Source organism: Carassius gibelio, chromosome B22 (assembly GCF_023724105.1).
Source record: "Carassius gibelio isolate Cgi1373 ecotype wild population from Czech Republic chromosome B22, carGib1.2-hapl.c, whole genome shotgun sequence".
NCBI lineage: Eukaryota > Metazoa > Chordata > Actinopteri > Cypriniformes > Cyprinidae > Carassius > Carassius gibelio.
The window spans coordinates 54,876,468-54,888,967 of NC_068417.1; positions in this window are offsets into that span (position 1 = coordinate 54,876,468).

Below are 12,500 nucleotides of genomic sequence, written 5' to 3' on the forward strand. Positions count from 1 at the left end.
TAAAAGTACTGGTTTAAAAAACTACTTAAAGTATAAAAGTAAAAGTAATGTAAGGGGAAAAAAATGCCATTAAGAACAAAAGCTTAGGCCGCACCACAGGGGCCTATTGTGTACTACCCCACCTCCTCAAAAAACATTTTTCTAAAGGCCATATGCCATAATGACTATAATGTTATATTAAAATGTTCATGTTGAAAAATTTGGGATGCACTAGGCTTCCTGTTTCAGCCGCATATATGAAAATACAAAAATGGTGTGCACATCCCAAACATCCAATTAGGACACAGGTGCAAGACAACTAAATGATATAGACAAATAAAGAAGTGAAGTCTGAACACTGAAAACTACTGCTCCAGAGGAATTTAATCAAGCAACGTTTCGACCTTCAGGTCTTCCTCAGCCGCATATATGCCCATTTAAAATGAACGCACTTTAGTACAATCCAAATACATTAAAGGACTAGAGATATGATGACTAGTTGCCAATAAGTATTGTTATGGTGCAAAAAGTCAAACTTCAGAGGCTTGTCATCAATAACTTTTAATGGAATGTTTATGTATATCCATGATTAGCTGCAGGAATATGCGAGGGCGATGGACAAGAACATTGGTGCAGGCTTAATAACAATTACACTTGTATGGTTGTCTATTTACAGTAAACATTATAGTGCTGTCAAAATGAATGATTAATCCAAGTGATTAATCAAAAACTAAAACTGAAAAAGAAATCATAATCCTGATACTTTCTTGATTGATAGCTTCTTGTATTTGGTACATACGTCTGCTATGTCCAGTGTTGGGGGGTAACGAATTACAAAGTTGGTATAGCCTACTTATCACAACATTGTCAATCGCATCGTCAATCGAAAACGCTAAATTATTCAAACGTCTCGCTACCAAACTACCTACAGTAGCTTAATTTGTGGAGGACGAAGAAAAAGCACTCATTTGGTAAATGAGCCAGTGAGAAATAATAACTTTTAAGTAGGGTCCAGTGCCTTTTCAATACTTTTAAAACGGTACCGGCTCCTAAACGGTGCCTGAACCGATACTTTAAAAAAAAGAACCACAAAAAAACTATGGATAACTTTAAAGAACATTACAAATATTTTAAATAAATCCATAGCTTGTTGTGCAAGTTGTGCTTCCCTTAATCTAAGCCTAATAAATGTATTTCACAATCTGGGTCATTATTTAATACAAAACCACACATAATGTGTCTACTGTATCTCTGTCACTCACTCTGATATTTAGTTAAGATGAGTGCTGTCTGTCACTGTCTTAAATCAGTTCTGTGAATTACTGTATGGTCATTCTTTATAAAGTAGCAACAATGTCGTTTTTAAAATACAGTACTGTGCAAAAGTCTTATGGAAAAATGAGTATTTTCTCCCCAAAAAGGGTTTTAAGCCAGTTATTTATATCTTTTGCTGTAGTGTGTCAGTTGGAAATATCAGTTTGCCATTAATTTTAATAATAATCTAGTGCGATTTTGAATGCACAAGCAGTCTGACAACGGCAAAATTAATGTTTGGAAATGTAAACTGATATTTTATACTGACACACTACAGCAAAATATATAAGTAACTGTCCGAACACCATTCTTTTAAGTGAAAATACTAAAGTGTCTAAGACTTTTGCACAGTAGTGTATGTATAAAGTCCGTATGATTAAATTAAGTATATTTAAGTAAGTGTAATTAAAGTATGTGTTCGTTCATATGTGTTAAGGGCTAGATTTTCGCTGGAGGAAACGGCTGTGGTGTAATGAGCGAAAACTTTACAGATGAGAAACCGACTGCTACCTCGTGACCTTTTGTAAACTGTATTTATGACAAAGAACTGCACAGATATGGATATTCTAACAATCTATCGATAAACACACACCTTGTGTCCTCTGTTTGTTTAAGTGCGCATGCGCTGCTCCGTTCGCGGTCTGCGCCTCTGCGGATTGAAGAGCGCGCTGAAAGACGGGAGGAGACGGTCTGACGCTGGTTTCATGTGAAATTTAAGCGGACTGACTCTGAGGCGATCGGATACCGTTTCCATACCCAACCCTACTTTTAAGAAATATATTTTTTGATAAACGAACCCAAAACTGTCTATGTCCTGGCTGGACTGTGATGTGATTTGTGTCACGTGCAGGTGCGATGGATCGCGTACAGACCAATAGGGTGTAGGAATGGTATATGTTTATACTTCTCATCCAACCACAATTAAATTCACTCCATCCGGATGGCGCGATTTATCTGGATAGGTTTTTTTTTTTTTTTTTTTTTTTTTTTTTATTAATGATGACAAGCCGGAATGTAAACAAGCCGAAATGAAACAGCAGTAACGAAGCTATTTTTAAAATGTAAGGAGTAGAAAGTACAGATACTTGCCTGAAAATGTAAGGAGTAGAAGTAAAAAGTCGGCTGAAAAATAATCACTCAAGTAAAGTATAGATACCCCAAATTTCTACTTAAGTACAGTAACGAAGTATTTGTACTTCGTTACTTGACACCTCTGTTTATACATCTCTGGTCCTGAAACGTGTTGTCTAATCCCAATAGAGTTCAGAATGTATATAAATGCTGATCCCAATGAATCTTTTTCATTATCAACATGGATATTAAAATCACAAACTATTAAAACTTTATCTGCAGCCAGAACTAATTCAGATGTAAAATCACCAAACTCTTTAATAATGTCTGTATGGTGCCCTGGTGGTCTGTATACAGTAGCCAGTACAAACATAACGGGATTTATCATTAACTTTTGTTTCTCTGGATAATGTTATATGAAGCACCATTACTTCAAACGAGTTATACTTGAAGCCTGCTCTCTGAGAAATCCTGAAAACTTTGTTATAAACTGAAGAAACACCTCTCCCTTTGCCTTTTAGACGTGGCTCATGTTTCTAACAGTAATCTTGGGGGGTGGACTCATTTAAAATAATGTAATCATCAGGTTTTAGCCAGGTTTCTGTCAAACAGAGCACATCTAGATTATGATCATTGATCATATTATTTACCAAATGTGTTTTCGTAGAAAGGGATCTGATATTCAATAAGCCAAGCTTTATCATTTGTTTATCAGTATTGCATCTGTGTTTTATTTGTTGAACCTCAATTAAATTGTTAATCTTAACTTGGTTTGGACGTTTTTTTTTTTGTATTTTCTTGTTCAGGGAACAGACACAGTCTCTATAGTGTGACATCTAGGTGAAAGAGTCTCTATGTGCTGATTATTAGCTGACCTCTGTGATGTGAGGCGGCTAGCAGACAGTCGGTTTAGCCAGTCTGCTTCCTGACCTGGGCCCCAGTTAGTCAAGTATAAACACTAAGACTATTTGATATATTTCTAGAGAGAAGAGTGGCGCCACCCCAGGAGGGATGAAGACCATCTCTTTTCAACAGGTCAGGTCTGCCCCAAAAGCTCGTCCAATTGTCCATGAAACCTATGTTATTCTGTGGGGACCACTAAGACATCCAGCCATTGAGTGATGACAATCTGCTATGCATCTAGTCACCACGGTAAGCAGGGAGGGGACCAGAGCATATTACAGTGTCTGACATCGTGTTTGCAAGTTCACACACCTCTTTAATGTTATTTTTAGTGATCTCCGACTGGCGAAGTCGAACATCATTAGCACTGGTATGAATAATAATCTTTACTATATTTACGTTTAGCATTAGCCAGCACTTTTAAATTTGCCAAGATGTCAGACGCTCTGGCTCCCGGTAAACATTTGACTATGGTGGCTGGTGTCTCTATATTCACGTTCTGTACAATAGAATCACCAATAACTTGAGCCCTTTCATCAAGTTTCTCAGTGGGTGCATCAGAATGGAGAGAACCTGTTTAATGTTTTAATCGGAACAGAAGAGTGGTGTTTTAACCCACGACTATGCTGCCTCACTGTCACCCAGTTGCCCTGCTGCAGGGGCTCTGTTGCCTGAACTGAACAATGTACAGGAATCCCTGAACTAGACGCATCCAAAGCCGTATCTAGAGCCCTAACATTCTTACTGTCCTCAATTAAAGTTTGGATGCGTGTCTCTAATTCTGAAATCTTCTCTTTCAGCCTAACTATTTCCCTACATTTATCACATGTGAATCCTTCTTCTGCGACAGAGATAGATAAACTGTACATGTGACAAGAGGTGCAAGTAACAATAGCAGGAGAAGCCATTACTCACCGTGCTTGATGAAATATTCTTACCACAAGTGTTGATGATGTGAGTGAGTGCAGGTACAACTGCAGGAGAAATGGCTTGAAGGAGATGAGATGGAATAGGATCAAGCGGGCAAGTTGTAGGGTGATTAGAAAGGATGAGTTTTGAGACTTCTGCCTCAGAGAGTGAAGAGAAGGATGTAAATGAGTGTAAGTTTGCTGGTGATATGAGCTTGACTGATTGTGGTGTGGAAAATTGTGCACTAATGTGTTTAATTTTATTAATGAAAAACGTTGCAAAGTCGTCAGGAGGAGGAGGACAAAGAAGTGAGGAAAATGTTTTAAAAAGCATTTCCTTCTGTGACGGTGGGTGAAAGGACAGTCTGGAAACAAGTGCGAGTTAATGAATTTAATGAGATATAGTTGATAGACAATGACACACGATGACGATGAAGACAGCTACACTCCAGAGAGATGGTAAGGCGGTGAGTAATCCAGACTGTTGTGGAAGACAGGTGAAGAATCCGGATGTTGACGGCGTGAGGCAGCAGGAGAGAGTGGCACAGGAACTGCGGGGAATAGAGCCGAAGGTAAGTGTCCGTGGCTGAGTGATCGTGCGGAGAGTGGATGAGGTTCTGGGGAAACACAGACATCCAAAACGCAAACTACACAGAAGCCAGACGTCGGCTCCCCATCTACGAGACGCGGCGGCGGGGGAACCGGAGTAGGCGGATTAATACGTGAATAAAACACGGGTTTAATTTTGGACACGTGAAAGGCGGGGTGTATCCTCTTGTATGCAGGAGGTAGTTTTGGTGATAGTGAACAGGCCGATAAATTTGGGAGCTAATTTATTAGAAACGGATCGCAAAGGAATGTTACTGGTAGAAAGCCACACTTTTTGACCCACGACGTAGACGGGAGGCTTTGACCGGTGGCGGTCGGCCTTGGCCTTAGTGCGCTCCCTCACCCGGAGCAGAGTCTCACGGGCTCTGGTCCAGGTGCGGTGGCACCTCTGGACAAACGCGTGAGCGGAGGGAACCGCGACTTCAGATTCCAGACTGGGAAACGCTGGTGGCTGGTACCCTACACTACACTGAAACGGAGAGAGGCCCGTAGCTGACCCTGGCAACGAATTGTGGGCGTACTCCACCATAGAGAGTTGTTGACTCCAGGAAGAAGGATTCTTGGAGACCAAACATCTCAATGTCCTTTCTAAATCTTGGTTGGCTCGCTCAGGTTGTCCGTTGCTTTGGGGATGATAACCCGACGACAAGCTAACAGACGCTCCTAATAATTTGCAAAACTCTTTCCAAAATTTGGATATAAACTGAGATCCCCTGTCTGACACCACATCTACCGGGAGGCCATGAAGCCGGAAGACGTGATCTAAAACAGTAACCACTGTCTCCTTGGCTGTCTGTAATTTGGGCAAGGGAATGAAATGTGCCGCCTTCGAGAACCGGTCCACTACAGTCAAAAGACTGTCATGCCATTAGAGGGCGGGAGGGCGGTGACAAAATCTAGAGCGATATGTGACCAGGGACTCGAAGGGACAGACAGCGGTTGAAGAAGACCATCAGGAGGTCGATTAGATGACTTACCACTGGCGCAAACTGAACAAGCCAAAACAAAATCGCGGACATCGCGAGCCATATGTGGCCACCAGAATCGTTGTCTAACCAACCCATTAGTTCTACTTATCCCTGGATGACAAGCCATGTTGGAACAATGACCCCACTGGACAACTTCGGACCTTAACTCCTCCGGCACAAATAAACGGTTCGGTGGACAACCGGACGGAGGCATTACCCCTTCTAAGGCCGTCTTGACCTTCGACTCGACCTCCCATACGAGTGCTGAGACTACTAATCTCTCAGGCAAAATACACTCGGGAGTAGCGGGACGGGCGGAGGGATCAAAAAGAAGTGACAAAGAGTCGGGTTTAACATTTTTGGAACCCGGGCGGTACGAAAGGGTAAATTCAAAACGACCGAAAAAAAGTGCCCACCGAGCCTGCCTGGAATTGAGTCTTTTGGCAGTTCTGATGTACTCTAAGTTCTTATGATCGGTCCAAACAATAAAGGGAACCCCTGAACCCTCTAACCAGTGGCGCCACTCCTCCAACGCTAATTTGACCGCCAACAATTCTCTATTGCCAATGTCATAATTACGTTCGGCAGGAGATAATCGATGAGAGAAAAACGCGCAAGGGTGTACCTTATTGTCTGAAGCAGCCCGTTGGGATAACACTGCTCCTACCCCCACCTCTGATGCGTCGACCTCCACCAATAACTGCCGTGTGGGATCAGGGGCGACAAGGATGGGAGCCGAAACAAAGCGGTTCTTGAGGTTAGTGAACGCAGCCTCAGCTGCGTCAGACCACCTGAACGGAGTACTGGGGGAAGTCAAGGCTGTCAGAGGTGAGGCTAGTTGGCTGTAATTACGAATAAAACGCCGATAGAAATTGGCGAAACCCAGAAACCGCTGTAGGGCCTTACGGGAATCTGGAGATGGCCAATCTATCACAGCCTTTACCTTGTCAGGGTCCATACGTATTCCCTCAGACGATACGATATACCCTAGGAAGGGGACCGACTGTGCATGGAATACGCACTTCTCCGCCTTGACAAAAAGCCCATTCTCTAATAACCTCTGGAGTACTCGTCTGACGTGTTGCACATGTTCCTGGAGAGATGAAGAAAAAATCAGTATGTCATCCAGGTAAACATATATAAACTGATCTACCATATCTCTCAACACGTCATTCACGAGTGCTTGAAAAACCCCGGGCGAGTTGGAGAGCCCAAATGGCATCACCAAATATTCAAAATGCCCTCTAGGGGTATTAAAGGCAGTTTTCCATTCATCCCCCTTCCTGATGCGGACCAAATGATAAGCGTTACATAAATCCAATTTTGTGAATACAGATGCTCCCTGCAACCTCTCGAAAGCTGAAGACATGAGTGGTAATGGATAAGTATTCTTAATAGTAATGTTGTTCAGCTCTCGGTAATCAATGCAAGGTCGCAGAGAACCATCCTTCTTACCCACAAAAAAGAACCCCGCCCCCACTGGAGAAGAGGAAGGACGGATGAACCCAGAGTCTAAAGAATCAGAAATATATTTCTCCATGGCCTCCCTCTCAGGAATAGAAAGAGAGTATAACTTGCCTTTGGGCGGAGATTTACCTGACACTAAATCTATGGCACAGTCGTAGGGACGATGCGGGGGAAGAGAAGCAGCCCGGGACTTACTGAACACTTCCTTCAGGTCCAGATACTCAACGGGCACGTTTGGCAACGCCGTGGTCTTCTTCTGAAAAACAGAAACAGGAACAACAGGACAGGCAGAAACCAGACAAGACTCATGACAACTTTCACTCCACAATGTGACAGTGTTAGAACCCCAATCCACTCGTGGATTATGTTTGAACAACCAGGGGTGACCTAAAACAATGGGAGCAACAGGGGAGTCCATGAGGAAAAAGGATATGGTTTCTTGATGGTTGCCAGAAGTGATGAGTGTGATGGGTTCAGTATGGTGGGTGACGTGAGGCAGTTCCTGGCCGTTGAGTGCGGTGACATGGATGGGGAGAGACACAGAAAGGACAGGAATGTTCAGGTGATGTGCAAGTGAAGAATCAATGAAATTACCTTCGGCTCCGGAGTCCAGAAGAGCTTGGCATTCATGATGGTGATTCTTCCACCGCAGTCTCACCGGAAGGAGGGTTGATGATGTGGGTGAGGACTTTTCAGCGGAGATCCCACCCGATAGTAGCCTCAGATTTACTATCGGGCTGACTCTTTTACCGGACAAGAGTAGTTGTTATGATCAGAGCCTCCACAGTATAAGCACAGTCCTTGGGACCTCCGCCGTTCCCTCTCCCTCCGGGACAGCCGAGCTCGACCCACCTGCATGGGCTCGTGATCGTCGACAGAACCGACCGTGTTCTCTCGACTCAAGCGCCCCCTACTGGGAGAGAATGGAGGTCTGGGAGGACTGTGTTGGCGGCCCAGGCGATTAAACCTAGGTCTATCAGTTCATTTAGAGTAGGGGGCAGCTCGAGGAGGTAGATCTCCTGCTGAACACGGTCGGATAACCCATGCAGGAATCTATCCCACAGTGCTGCCTCGTTCCACTGGCACGTGGCCGCCAGGGTGCGGAACTCGATGGAATAATCAGTGACCGATGAATGTCCTTGACGGAGTTCCGAGAGGCGATGGGCGGCCTCCCTGCCGGTTGCGGCCCGGTCGAAGACTCTCTTCATCTCGGTTGACAGGAGGTGGAACGAGGCACAGCATGGATGACGATTCTCCCACACCGCCGTTCCCCATAAGGCTGCCTTGCCAGAGAGAAGTGTGAGCGTGAACGCTACTTTGGATTCTTCTGTGGCGAAAGTGCGGGGCTGCAGAGAGAAATGTATCGAGCATTTGTTGAGGAATGTTCTACAGAAGGTTGGCTCACCAGCGTAACTCTCCGGCGCCGGAAGTCGCGGCTCTGGCCGGAAGTGGTCCTGGGGAATCCCCGGGGGAACGGTCGGCGCAGGTGGTGCGATGGGCACAGTGGGAGACGTGAGCTGATGGATCTGCTGGGTGAGCTCGGACACCTGTGCCACCAGCGCTTGGACAGCGCGTCCGGTGTTCGAGATGCTCTCCTGCTGCTGATCCATTCTTTTGCTGCTGTGGTGCATGAATTCGGTGAGGGTATTGGTGCTCGCTGCTTACATGTTGGGTGAGATCGTTCTGTGACGGTGGGTGAAAGGACAGTCTGGAAACAAGTGCGAGTTAATGAATTTAATGAGATATAGTTGATAGACAATGACACACGATGACGATGAAGACAGCTACACTCCAGAGAGATGGTAAGGCGGTGAGTAATCCAGACTGTTGTGGAAGACAGGTGAAGAATCCGGATGTTGACGGCGTGAGGCAGCAGGAGAGAGTGGCACAGGAACTGCGGGGAATAGAGCCGAAGGTAAGTGTCCGTGGCTGAGTGATCGTGCGGAGAGTGGATGAGGTTCTGGGGAAACACAGACATCCAAAACGCAAACTACACAGAAGCCAGACGGGGGTAAACACAACGACATGAAACAACGATCTCACAAACACTAGACGTGAGACAAACCATTATATAGAGGATGAGTAATGAGTGGCAGCTGACCACAACTAATCAGTGCAGACGCGGAACACACAGAATTCACCACAAAGTGTAAACCAACCGTGACACCTTCTCTCTGGGCCACGAGTTTTTTCACGTAGTAAAACTGCGCAGTGGGTCTGTGTTACACGTCACCACGTAGGCTGATGGCCGATGCTGGTCATGTGTGTGATGCGTGTGATGTGCACTGGTCATGTGTGTGATGCGTGTGATGTGCAACACCGACGCACTGCACAGTTTTACTACGTGAACTCACTCGAGGCCAAGGGAGAAGGAAATTAATAGTGGAATAAAGTCGTTATTTTTATTTATTTTTTGCGCACAAAAAGTATTCTCGTCGCTTGATAAACTTAAGATTGAGCCACTGTAGTCACTTGGACTATATTAACGATCTCTTTAATAACTTTTCTGGGCCAACAAGTTTCAGTCCCTTGGAAGCCTATGGAGGAGTGATCCAGCTCTCAGATTTCATCAAAAAATATCTTAATTTGTGTTCCGAAGATGAACAAAGGTCTTACGGGTTTGGAACAACATGAGGGTGAGTAATTACTGACAGAAATTTCATTTTTGGGTGAACTATCCCTTTAACCTGTGTTCTGTGGCTTATTGAAGTGAGCATGTGTGATGCGTGACAGGAAAGTGTCCTTATTGTGGATTTAAGCACATTCAGAGAGAGAAAGCGTTTTCTCTGCCCAAGAAACTCTTAAAATGTGTTCTCATCTCATGCAGAGGTGGTACAGTCAAAATCCTGCATACTGGATGAGAGGAGAATATGAGTCTGTAAGTTTCCCACTGATATTCTGGAATACTCTTGGGCTTTATTTAACATCACAACTGACATGACATATGAAATACACAAAGTCAGATACACATATGGTTTGGTTTTGACGTCATTAACCTGATTTACTTAAAAAGTCTAGTGGTTTACGTGGTTATTGGTTTGCATGTAAACCAGGACAATGGATTATTTCAATAAGGTTATCAGATCATTTATGTTATCGGTGTGCATGTAGACATGATCAATGGGTTTTGGTTAAAATCCTGAAATAAGGTCCATGGTTAGTAGGGCTGGGGTAAACGATTATTAATTAAACGATTAGTCTGGCGATTATTTTATCGATTAGTCGACATGTGGCATAAGAGCATGCGTGAGCGTGAGAGCCGCATAGCTTGTCGGACATAGTGACAGTAACTAAGGGGGTGGTAACTAAGTAAGTAACACCATGAGTGTACGAGGTGCTGAGTGTTTTTTTTTTTTTTCACGCTGAAGTGCTGAGCGCCTGCCATTTTTTTTTACTGGTCAATGAGACTTGAAGAATGTTAAACTTTTTACCCAACCATCAATCACAGTGGAGGAGCGGCGGGACTAATACCACACTGGCCAACTGTCACAATATTCTTTCTGCACAACATCAACCAGCAAAGCTAATCGAACAAAATGGATGAAAAATGTATATTGCTGGTCTACGAACATATTATCTGTGAAATCAGTTACAAGTAAACTATGCCGTGGATATTCTGTATCATAGCAATGAAGCGTCTCAACTGAAAAAAACGCTGTGCTGCCAAAATGCTCAAGCGCTCACAGCTAGGCATTTTCAGCAGAGTGCCTAGCATTTTCAGCTGGCTAAAATGCTTTGGTGGACACACGGCCTTAGGGATGTACACGGCACACAATCAGTCAAACATACATTACAAGAATGTAGAAACATTTTATAAATTACACAAGGATATGGATTTTCTATAGGGTTCTAAAATCCTATAAGGTTTTTGTGGAAGGAACTAGGTGAGGTGAACTACCGGGTTGGCCTGCAAAAATACGTCATCACTGCGGCACTCTGTTCTAAACAATATATAGCCATGATAATAGTAATAATCAAAATAATATTTGACATTAAAGAAACTAAAGCTAATGTATTTCTCCTCTTCAGGGCATGGAGTTTTCACCACTGGAGCTTTTTTCTGAGGTGATTTTGTTCTTGAATACAGAGGTGAACTTCTGAGTTCACAGGAGAGTCTGGACCAACTGAACACTACACTGAAGCTGAGAACACGTTCCTGTTTGATTTTCAGTGGCATGGCAAAAATTGGTGGTGAGTACAGAACTGTTGGATTGATGTAGTAGGTATGCTAAAATATCTGGAACTGTAAGATACTTAGTTCATGCCTGTAGTTCTGTTCGCTCGTTTCTTTTGGTCCGGATACGCTTAGTGTTCAGATTGGCATTTCTATCGTTGAACCTAAGTTATGCTTGACCAGTCTGTCCTTTTTAGGGTCACATCTTCCTGTTTTTGGTTGATTTACATGTCTCTGGTCCATGTTATGTTCATATTTCATTTGAACTGCACCAGAGTTCATTTGGAAGCCAACTGAGACCCTTCTTTTCAGCGTCTCGGTCCGCTTGTTTGGTCGCACCAGGTTTCAAATGGCAGCTTTCACATTTATTCAAATGAACCACATTAACATCTAAAAAACATGCCAGATGTGAACACACCCTAATACTTCAAATTCACCATGAACTGACATAGAGTACGGAGTGTAGTTTCTTTGAGTCATCAAAAAAAAATTCCCCCTGTATTCCCTAAAGAGAACAACATGGTAACTTTTAGATGCTTTTATCTGAGAGCCGAGAGGATGTTGCAGTACACTATCATATAGATCAGTGGTTCTGAGACCCTCCTCTGCAGATTCTGTATGTCTCCTTCACCTGATGCACTCAGTTGAGTTCATAGAGCCATGTTCTGATGATGAACTCCTCATCTCAATCAGGTGGATTAAAACACGAGACATACAGTATATGCAGAGATATCAATTACAATTATGGAGACTCAGATTGGCCATGGCGAGTCAAGGTACTATCAATAAAATGCTAAAGAGATTGATCAGTAATTCATGATCATTTTTTACTCTAATTCTGATTAGTTACCATGTGATAGTGGTCTCATATTTCTCAAGCCTTTGAATAAAGCATCAGCAGAATCCACTGATAAAAAGCCAGCCAGCAGTTTGCGCCTGCATAAATCTGTAAGTCCACTTTAAAACATCTGTATCATTATTCTATATTATTGACTCTCTCAGCATAGAGTTGTGTGTGAAATGATATATAAAGTATAGGACAGCTAGAGGAATGAACATTAACAAGTTTTTTTGTCCTTTACAAATATTCTGATATTTTGATATTCA